General features: G+C 41.8%; 1 protein-coding gene across 2 annotated transcripts in view; it reads right to left on the bottom strand.

Moving 5' to 3' along the window:
* SMAD5 (SMAD family member 5) overlaps positions 1–9,260 on the bottom strand; it is a 30,678-nt gene extending 21,418 nt beyond the window's left edge. For both annotated transcript variants that reach the window (XM_019535130.1, XM_019535129.1), the window contains exon 1: positions 9,128–9,260. The gene's annotated coding sequence lies outside the window, so the exon portion shown is untranslated. The remainder of the gene's footprint in view (positions 1–9,127) is intronic.
* Between the last annotated feature and the right edge of the window lie 1,388 nt (positions 9,261–10,648).

Genomic DNA, 10,648 nt, shown 5'->3' with positions numbered 1-10,648 from the left:
CCCCCCCGGTCTCCCGGGAAACACTCCTCCCAACTCCCCCTGCTCTCCAGGGAGACACCCCGCAGCCCCCAGGTCTCTAAGGAAATACCCCCCCTCCACCCAGGGCTCCAGGGAGCCCCCCCGGTCTCCCGGGAAACACTCCTCCCAACCCCCCCTGGTCTCCAGGGAGATATCCCCCCTCCACGGTTTCCAGGGAAACGCCCCCCGTCTCCAAAGAGACGCTCCCCAAAGCCTCAGCTGCGCGCCTACCCGCGGAGGACAAAGGGCCCAGCCCCGCTCACCGGCGGCCTCTCCACTCCGCACAGGCCGGGCCGGGTCTCAACAAAACTTTATTGGTCCGCGCCGAGGGGACAAGGCGGCCGCAGGCGGCAGGGGCCGGACGAGGACCCGGATGTGCGCGAGGGGCCGCAGCGCGCATGCGCCGGGGGCCGCGGAAGGGGGCGGGCCGGGTCCCAGTCGCCTCCCTCCGGTCGGAGCTGGGCGCGCAGCATTGGGACGCGGTCTCCTCCTCCCTTCGCAGCAGCATCAGACCCTGCAGCGCGAGACAGACACCAAGTGTCGTTTGCCATAAAACAAGAAGGGGGGGAAAAAACCTTTTTTTTGTCCACTTCGAGTGAAACCCCCCCTGCCCTCAGCCTGGAGGCGCCTAACGCTTCTCCTCAGACAGCACAGAGGGCCCAGGCTGTCTTGCAACTCCTCTTATGGAGTATGCCCCTCGTGGAGCCCATGGTGCAAATCGCTGCTAGTTATTTGAATGCTGGTACCCAGCAAAATCCTCTCCTGCTATGAGTAAAATGCAACTCGTGGCCCTGCGATAGCTGGCACGGGTCCTGCCGTCGCATCTCTGCCCAATTTGCTGGGGATTTTTCTTCCTTTGCATCTCCGTGCCTTTAAAAAAAAACCTCAGCTGCTGATGAGGGATTACAGAATGAGTCCTGCCTAATAAAACAGGAGCTAATGAAAAACATACGGGACGCTTTGAAAAAAAGAAAACAGCTCGTCGAACAAATATTGTGCTAGACAAGGGTGACCAATGTGATTTTTGTACCAGAAACAATACAATCGTGGGCGGGTCCCACCAAGCGAGGTTGTATCCTGTATTTTCCTTGCAGTTCTCCTTATTCCTTGAAATACAAGTCGTCACCCTTCCTGTAAGCTACCTAGAAGAACGGATACGCGCACAAAGGGAAGTGTCAAGTCACCTCGACTGTGTGATGATCGTAACGCAGCAATGCACTGGCCACTTGACTATAATATGGTTTGGTTTTGCCTCCAGAGCAAGGACCACGTTATGTAACAGGATTGCGTTATACTGAAGCCAATGTAGCGACATCAATTCACACCGGCAAGCTGAGTGCGTGGGTTGAAGCACAACAAGCATGGTAAATGGCATGATATATTAGGAGGGGGGAAAAAACAATAAGACACAGAGGAATATAGCGGGCAGTACAGTATGTAGAGATAAATGAGAAAAGTAACCATACCTTTTAAGTGTTAGAGATGATGCTGAATCAAAACCCGCCACAAAAATAATCTTTGTGCATTTCAACAACCCACTCTCATACATGAGACTGAAGCTTCAAACACCTTGAAAATTCAGACAAAATTGCCCCTGGCTCCAGGTCATCTCAAGTGTAGTCAGAAGTCTTCGGTAACCTGTGATCCAACACCAACACATTGCAACTAGACCCACATGGCGGTCAAGTCATTCCCTAATACTGCGCTTTACCCGGCAATTTATTGAGAGTGCGGAGGAACAGGCTGATGTAGTTTAGCCAGTGAACAATTGTTCTGGTTTGGCCACTCACCCTTAAAGTGGAACAACAAAATAGCTGGGCTTTTTCCAACCCCTTTTGTGTAGCTTAATTAATAAACTGAATAACAAACAGCAAATTGGCAGCAGGCATTTTAGATGTTGTTCACGTGCCAGTCATAAAGGTTCCTAGACTTCTATGAAACAAAATGTACTTTGATTGAAGAGCTCCAAAAGAGTAGTATACTATTTAATGACGCACACAGTACAGAATTATGATGTATTTTGCTACAGAAATGTCAGTTCCGCTGGTGAAGAAACCTAAAGCTGTCCAAAGAGTGGGGAGGAGTAATGGTACAGTAAGAATTATGTAGTTATTAATTAAAGTCTAGAGGTAGGGTTAGGGGCAGTGCTTGAAACACTTTCCATCTTAGCAATGATTCTTTAGAGCAGGGGTATAAAACTCATCCCATCCCCTCAGCTAGGTCTGTACCTGATGACAACAAGGCAAGTGGCAGAGGTGATGAGGCCAGCGGTGCCATAAGCATGGATGGCAGGATCAGCAACAGAAGCAAACGAGTAGCCATGGGGTAAAGGACAGCAGGCCAAGTAATTGCAGAGTCAGCAGGGCTGTGTTGGCACAGCCCTCGCTTGTCCCAATGCCTGTGACAACCAGGCCCAAAAGGGCCCTATACCTCAGATTCTGCAGCAGTCCCAGTCCCTGAATTTCTTGGCCTACCAGGAGCCGTACAGACTGGAGGGAATGGCTCAGTGACTCCTGAAAGCTATATGTTTGACACCTCTGCTTTAAAGAAATATTCTATATGTTCTGGAGCCAGGCAACATAAATGATGAACATAAATAAGCAGCTGGTCTCCTTCCAGTCAACAGGATAGCAGAAATGACATTTTATGCAAGTGAAGTCAAGTTTCATACATTCTTACAACACCCACAGAAGCAGTGGCACACAAAAAAAGCAGTAAAACACCTCAACCTATCAGTCTAGATCAGGTCTGCTCCCTTGTGCAGTATTTAATAACTTATCATAGCCTTAGCAATGGGAACAGAAACCTGAAATATCTGTCTTTCAAACCTTATCCCTATTAGCGTTGTTTACAGTCTCTGGGCAAGACGCTAAGAGTCATCTTTGGCTACTAAAAATGAGACTTAGGGAGAATTTATGTGTGCAAATGCAAAAAAGCAATTCAGAACACTTCGCTCCACCAGCTGCAAAACCCATCTAGCACCTCATTTTGGACTCCAAAATTACCGAGGCATCTAAACGCAGGTTTGAATGGAAGCAAGGAACCACAGTCAGAGCAGCTAGGCTCTTTCCTCGATCCTGCTGTAATCTGGATAGTAGGCAAAGGGGCACCTAAGCTCCCCAGAGGGGTTCAATCAGGTAAGGTGTCCCAAGTACGCCTGATAGCCTTGTCCCAAGTATGGCTAATAATGTTGTTGAGATACAATCTAGAGCATGGGGGCGGTAACCTGTAGGGCTGAAAAAAATACTGCTTGCTCCATGGTGAGCTGGTGCTTCTGACCCAACCACTGTTGTCCCAGCTTGTCCCAACATATACATGTGAATCTAAAAAACTGAGTCCAGACAGATGGTCCCATGACCTAGTGTAATTTACACTGAATGTGTACACCAGACATAATTTCCACTGAGATCACAGAATGAGAGATATACAATTGCTGCAGGGCACAGTTGTGGTTATTACTGTGCTTACCAATAATACCAGTATAAGTGATGGAAAACCAGTTCAAATCTGTAACGCAACAGAAATTCAGTGCACATAAACTATTTTCAAAATGGCTGAAACCAGTTTAAGACAAATCTGGATGGATACAGTATCAGAGTTAGCTGATTTAAGTTTAAATCAGTGTATTGGACTTCTGTCCTGGATTCAAGTTAACTCACATTCTCCAGCATCCCAGGCTGCTTTGTACTTCCTCCACAAAACTCATCCCCGCAGGGTGGGCTGGCCAGCCTTGACCCAAGCTGTCTGCTCCAGCCCAGCAGGGAGGTGTGCTCTAGCGCCGCCCAGCCTCTGGCCTGGGGTACTGCAGGCATGTGGCCGCGTTTCTGGAATCAAAAGTGAACGTCTGTTCACTTGCTTATCAGTTCAATCTATGCAGCTTAGACTGATTTGCAAAGATTGAATTGATCCAGCCTTAGACTTTTTGACTGTCTGTACTTCGCCTAAGTGACAGATAAACCCTTAGCAAAAGGATGTCCTGGGATAGACATGGACAGATGTCCATGACACGTAAACTGGTGCAACTTATCCCTCAGTCTTTCAGGTGCAATTTTCCACTGGATTGGCTAAAGTTTCCCTAATTTCAGCTCCTATTTAACACTACTGTGATGCAAATTATACCACAACAAAGGTGTCGTCTCTCTAGCCTATAAGTTTGATAACTAACTACAATACCTAAATACAAATCGTTTAGAAAAATAATTATGAAACCTTGATCTTCCTGTGACTCTTAAAATGATTGCCTTAACTGAACTTTTAAATTGCTGGTAAGAGGAAAACGAGTTTAAAAATAGTTAAAAGTGTTAGAACCCCCACTTGAAACACACTAGCAGCTGGTCCCTTGGGGGAAGTGCTGAGCATGCTCCACCCATCCAAATCTTCTGACATGACCTTGAAATTAGCCAGCAAATGTCTTTACCAAAGGCTGAAGGCTCAAAAATGGGCTCTGAGGATGAGCCTGGAGCAACTTCCAGGCCTGGAAGCATGTCTGTAGATTCAGGTGGCCACAGTACAGCCAGCTTTGCCTTCACTAGGACCTGCTGTATATCCAAGCACACGGTCATATTTTGGAAGAGTTTAAAGGTGGGTGGAGGAAGTTGGGTCTTTGTAGATAATCTCACTATTTGCAGCAGTATGAGAAGACCAAAGGGCAACTCAGGTGGCTGTCTCACAAGCAGAACATAGAGCAGAGATTTAGTACAACACAGAACATATGGAGGAAGAAAAAGGCTAAAGCAGTTTCAAAATACAGAGTAGAATATTTAAGTGTTTATTCCCAAAGGTACATGGTGAATTATGGGCTACTGTGGGACACTGTCTTATTGAGTTCATAGTCTTGGGGTATAACATGGATGCTTTTGTGGAACAGAACCTCAAATTATTTAAAAATACCTGTTTAAAATTAGTTAGGGCTCCATGAAAGAACTGTTACTTCTGCATGCTTTACCTTAAGTTGAAAGAGAAGGGAGTCATGAAGTAGCCTGCATTAGTGTACAATATGGGTGTCAAACATACAGCTTACAGACCAGATCCAGCCTGCCAGGAGTCTGGCAGACTACTAGAAGTTGGAGGAGGAATAGCCTGCCACAGAATTCAGGAGCCTCCAACATCAGTGGACGTGACCATCTGCAGCAACCCCCCCGGACCTGTGCTGCTATCCAAATGCAGCCCTGTACCACCACATACCTGGGGAGGTCCCATTATGCTGCCCAAACATAGCTCCACATTGCTGCCTGAATGCAGCTCCCTGTTGCTACTTGGTCCCAGACCCATGCTGCTTCCCAAACACAGCTCTGTGCCGCTGCCAGAATATAGCCCCACTTCAGTTGCTGCTAGCTTCGCAGATTCAGCCTGGGCCATGCCCTTGCAGTTCCTATCTAACCAAGGGCCTGCGGCAAGTTTGATACCTCAGCTGTATAATATTTCCATATTGTTGTCATCCTCTTACTGACTAATGTTGATAGACATTGGACAGTATGGGAAAGGAGGACAGCAACAATAACTCATTTGATGTTATAGATGTGCTGGATATTAATATAAAGTTGCTGGACGGCGGAGGAAAATAAAAGTCAATATCTGTGAATATTGTTATATCCACAGTTTTTCTTAATCACCTGAAAAAACTTAAGTACTGAGATCAGTGAAAATGTTCTAAACAAGAGATGTTAAAGCAAGATCAACATTACTATTATCATTTGAGCATTTAAAATTGTTCCCCATGCTATACAGAATACAAAAATATTGATGATTTGGTATGTCTTGCTTGATATGTCAGAAAGGCAGCTCAAGATGCAAAACTGAGCAGAGAGAGTGGAGAAGTGAGTCTGGAAGTCTTATGCACAGAGATGATAATCACAGCTACAAGAAGAGAAAACAGTACACAAGTTTAGAAATATATCCCAGGAGAAGCTACCAACAAGACCATTTGAATATTGAAAAGATACCTTTGAGATTTGAGAGTTAGTACTAAAACCTGTAAATAGATTCTGACCAGTCTAAAATATGTATAGTTGGATAACTGGATCCTGTGAAGAGCAGAAAATATTCCTGAAAAAGGGGAATGATATGCCAATTACTTAACATGAAATAATACCCTAATTTAGAGCGGAGAAGTAGAAGAAAATGTAAATGGTCTTATTCCTTAGAATGTCCTCACTGTTGCCATTTATCTAGAACATTCCTCATTTTATGCTCATCTTTGTTTCAGTTGCATAGAAGTAAGTTGTATTCTCACTTATTACTGGAAATCTGTGGTTCTCGATCTTTTCAATACCACCATCCCATTTTATCATAATAATACTACATAGAAATTTTGAGACCCACCAGTAATAAAAAGCAGGGAGTTACTATCTTTCTGCCTTTTATGAGCAGTTTGTGACCACTAGGCTCAGAAGTCACCCATAACAAAAATGCTGCATCATGATAAGATGTTACAGAAAGATATACTGCATAATGGAAATTAATCCCACATCACTGTTAACTTTGCACACTGTTATCATCTTGCATCTCTCAGGATGAGGTTCTTTGTCCTTTATTAGTTCCAGATTGGCTTTGTAGAGCCTTGTTTTTTAATTGTAGTACTACAGATTTACTCATCTATATACCACTTAGTTTATAGCATTACATCAGACTTCTACCATACAAGGCTATAGAGAGGTTGCCAGTTTCTGAGAGTTCCCCATTCCCAAGTGTCAATGCCAATGTTCTTGACTAAGCATGTTCAGTTTTAAGAGTGTCTGACATTTGGGTGGGACACGTTCCATGTACAGGACGGTGGGGAGGTCTAACATGCAGAATCATACTAATTATAGCAATCTGTTGACAAAACTGAGTTGGAAGTCCACCGCTTTCAGCAGCAGAATTAGGACTAAGATCCACAATAGCCATGCACTGAGCAGTTGTATTTGCGGCTCCATAGCCAAAACCACAGGAAAACTATTTTTAGCAAAACTGAGCCCTAAATAGTGGAAACACTGAAAGTATAGCTCACACAAGGGGCCAAATTCTTCTCTGGGCTACACCCATTCCCCAGTGATGCTGGGATGGAACTACACAGAACTGCACTATAACACAAATGGGCAAGATTTTTAATAGGTGGTATCAAAGGATTTTATTCTTTAAACAAAGAATTTTTTTTTTCCTGCTGAAAACAGAAAGAAAAAGGAAAGAAGCAACTGACAATCCAACCCTAGTTGTCTGTCATTTCAGTTGCAGTGGAGTGAATGCATCCTACAGTCCCTGTATGCGTACATAATGTTTATACCTAAACTAGCCCTCCATTGATTACATGGATACTTGTGGCCGGCAGGGGCTGTCACTTTCAAAATTGATGAAAAAGGTTCTCATGATTCAACAAACTATCTAGACCAAATGAAAAAAGCACATCTAATAGTCTGGGACAAGAGAAGCAGGTGAAAATGCCTCTGAAGACCAAGCCCATACACAGTTACTATTAGTTATAACCGTAATTGATTCCAAAAGACAAATACATTCCATTGCCATTATTGCCACATGCCATTTTCCAGCACAGTGGCACTAGCAATAATATTCCTGTTATTCAAAATCACATACATATGAGCTGCTTGAGAGCATGATTCTTCTTACTAATTGATGTAAGTACTGTGGAGTGTTTCCACTGAGGTCCACAAAGTAACACAGGTGCGAAGCTGGTATCAGGCTTTTTTGAGGTAAAATGGATCATTGCACACTTAGTGATACAACTAACCAACAAATATTACCTTTGGCTTCATGAATATCCTCTCCAGTATCAAGATGTGCAGCTGTAAGTACATTCATGCCTATCTCATGAAACTGCTAAAAAACCTCAAGGGCAAGGTTATTAGCCTTTCCTGTTTTGCTCAGATTTCACATACTTTTAGCACAACATTTGTCTTTTCACACAAGTGTTTTCTGTATTAATTCAACCAAGTGAAAGAATGAAAGTAAAAGTGTAAGTGATTTTAGGAACAATTTTGCCGATTCCGCTTCTATTTTCACAGGAGCTATTTTCAGCAGCAAAAAATGCTTTTCATGTAGACAAAAGCAGAATAGGGGATGCCCTCTAAATTAAAACTTAGTGGTGGCCTAAGAGAAGATGAAGAAAAAAAGGAAAGGTAAGAAATATTTAATTTTCATAAAAGTAACCAAAATCTTTTCTTGTTGCCATTTTTTACCACTCATTGCACTTCCCTAGTCTTTAAACTCACAATGACACAAACATTTCATAGAAATGCTGTGGGGAAGATGGGGAGGGGGATAGGGGGGAGTCAGCTTTTAAATTTAAGACAGGGTTTTTACAAGGCTGAAAGAAATGGAGAGAAAAATAATTCTCTGTTTATGCCTCAATTTCTCTGTATTTGGCATAGTAAGGGACAAGTTAAAAGTTCATAAACTTTTTAACTCCAAGTGCTTATATGGGTCCCATGTAAGGCTTGGTCAATAACGTAGTTGAAACCCCTAATTACAGTGCACTGCATCTTCTAAACTGCATTTTGGATTCTCAAAGTTCTTTTAGATCATATTTACAACACACACATACTATTCTCTGTTTTGTACATTAATTGCTTCCCATCATGAGGACAGAATTGCACTTTTAGATTGGGTTAAAGATACTGAAAGATAAACATTACACAATTTGCTTGACTGTCTGGAATAGAAACGCTAATACCATTCAAACACAATCCTTTTATATCCATATTTCAAACTTATGCTTCAGCACAAAATCTCTCCTTCTCTACAGATGTATACTTTTTTAAAAATAAAAAACATTTTTCCCTATCCACATTATTCCAAACCCACTATGAATGTTAGGAATTTTCTACAACTCCAGTATTAAAACTTTATTGTTTCATGATTTAACTAAAATCCTAGAAATTAATGACCTTAGCAGCAGATGCTGCCTTGGAAAGTTCTACATGCACAGGCCTGTGCTTAGACCTTAGCCACGTTATTCAGTTACATACAGTTTAACAACAGTAAAATCTGCAAAGTTTTAGGATCTGACGCCATGTTACCAGCTCTCCTCTTTCCTCTGAAATACAAGTTTAACAAATTAAGAAGTAGACATATTTTAAAGGGAAGGAAAAAAACAAGCAAATCTCCATCATTTTACCTTAGAGAAAGAAAGTTATTGCAGCTCCATTTTCTGTGCCCTTATTTTTTTTTCCTCTAGTTCCTTTCCAAGTGATTTCTATTTCTCCCTTTTTCTCTCATACTGGCGACAGACAGGCTAGGGGTGGAGCTCTGAGTGAAGTATCCCCCTGCCTGCTGGGAGAACTGAGGTATCAGATAACAAATACTTCTCAGCAAACAACCAAGGACAGTCAAGCTGGGAAGTGTGTGTGTGTGTGTGTGTGTAAAGACTTCAAATTCCCACTTTAGAAACTTTCTGGAAGTTGTATACCAACACAAGCTTTGTTTCTTTCATCCTGAAATAATGTTTTTAATTGCAATACAATACAGCCATACTTTGAACCAGCAACATGCTTCACAGAATTTCTGATCAATGACATTATCAAAAATCGTTGATTTTTTCCAGTGAACAGTTTAGTCAATACATTTTATTGTCTGTTTGTGAATCGTGAATGGAGGAGGAAAATGTATTGAGTCTTTGCATTATGTTTCTTTGTACTCAAACAGTATATAGATACTTTGGGTTTAAATGATCTTTTTAATTTCTATATATTAAAAGGATAATAGAACAAGAAAGAACACAAACCTACTTAAAGTAAAATGGTGCTGTCCTCTGAATGGACTGAAATGAACACAAAGAGCTGCCTCGTTCTGCTGAGAGCAGAGTTCTTCACAATTTCAAAGTGCATTATGTAGAAACACATGTTTTGACTCCAAAGTTGGAAGCACTTATGCCAAAAAGTACGATTACTTACGCGTGCAAGCATTACCACAATCAATCCATTTATAATTATCACGAGGCTCTTTTCAGTCCAAAGGTTTGACCCATGCTATTGGTGATTACGGTACTGATTAGGACAGCTATGTCCGATTTCATTTGCTAATATTTTACTATGTTGATATTCTCTTTTATAATCTGTGTGTTTCTGCTTGTTTTGAAAATTGTTTGTGCAGCATCCTGATTATTTCTGCCACATTACAACTATAATTATAAATTTGCAAATTATACAAATAATCAGCTCCTTTAATAGGGATAATTCTTCTGTTCACAGCCAGGAGAATGGGAAATAATTTTTGGTTACATTAACAAGCCTTTCTCTGTCAGAGAAACACAATGAGCTTCAGGTGCATGACTCCTTGCAAACTGATAATGAGTTTATACTATGTTTCACAAAAATGCATTAATTACTATAATCAACATTAAGAGACTATTGCTGTGGCACATTAAAGGTGATTTGAATGGATGTCTTCATTTAATTACACTTCAGTTTGTTAACCCAGCTACTGAGTTCAGTTTTTCAAAACAAGAAAAATATTGATATGAATAAATCTAAACATAGTAGACTCAAAACAAAATAGAGCCTTGTATGGGATGGAAATACTGTTCCACTGTTTTGAAGTTTGGCTTCGAAGAGGAATCAGACCCTCAAAATTTGAAATTCTGCACTAAGAAGAATTCTAAAAATAAAAACAAGGTTGAACTGTTCCATTTTGTCAAAAC

This window comes from Crocodylus porosus, unplaced genomic scaffold (genome assembly GCF_001723895.1).
Source record: "Crocodylus porosus isolate Cpor-Errol unplaced genomic scaffold, CroPor_comp1, whole genome shotgun sequence".
Classification (NCBI taxonomy): domain Eukaryota; kingdom Metazoa; phylum Chordata; order Crocodylia; family Crocodylidae; genus Crocodylus; species Crocodylus porosus.
This window is presented reverse-complemented; position numbering and strand designations above follow the sequence as displayed.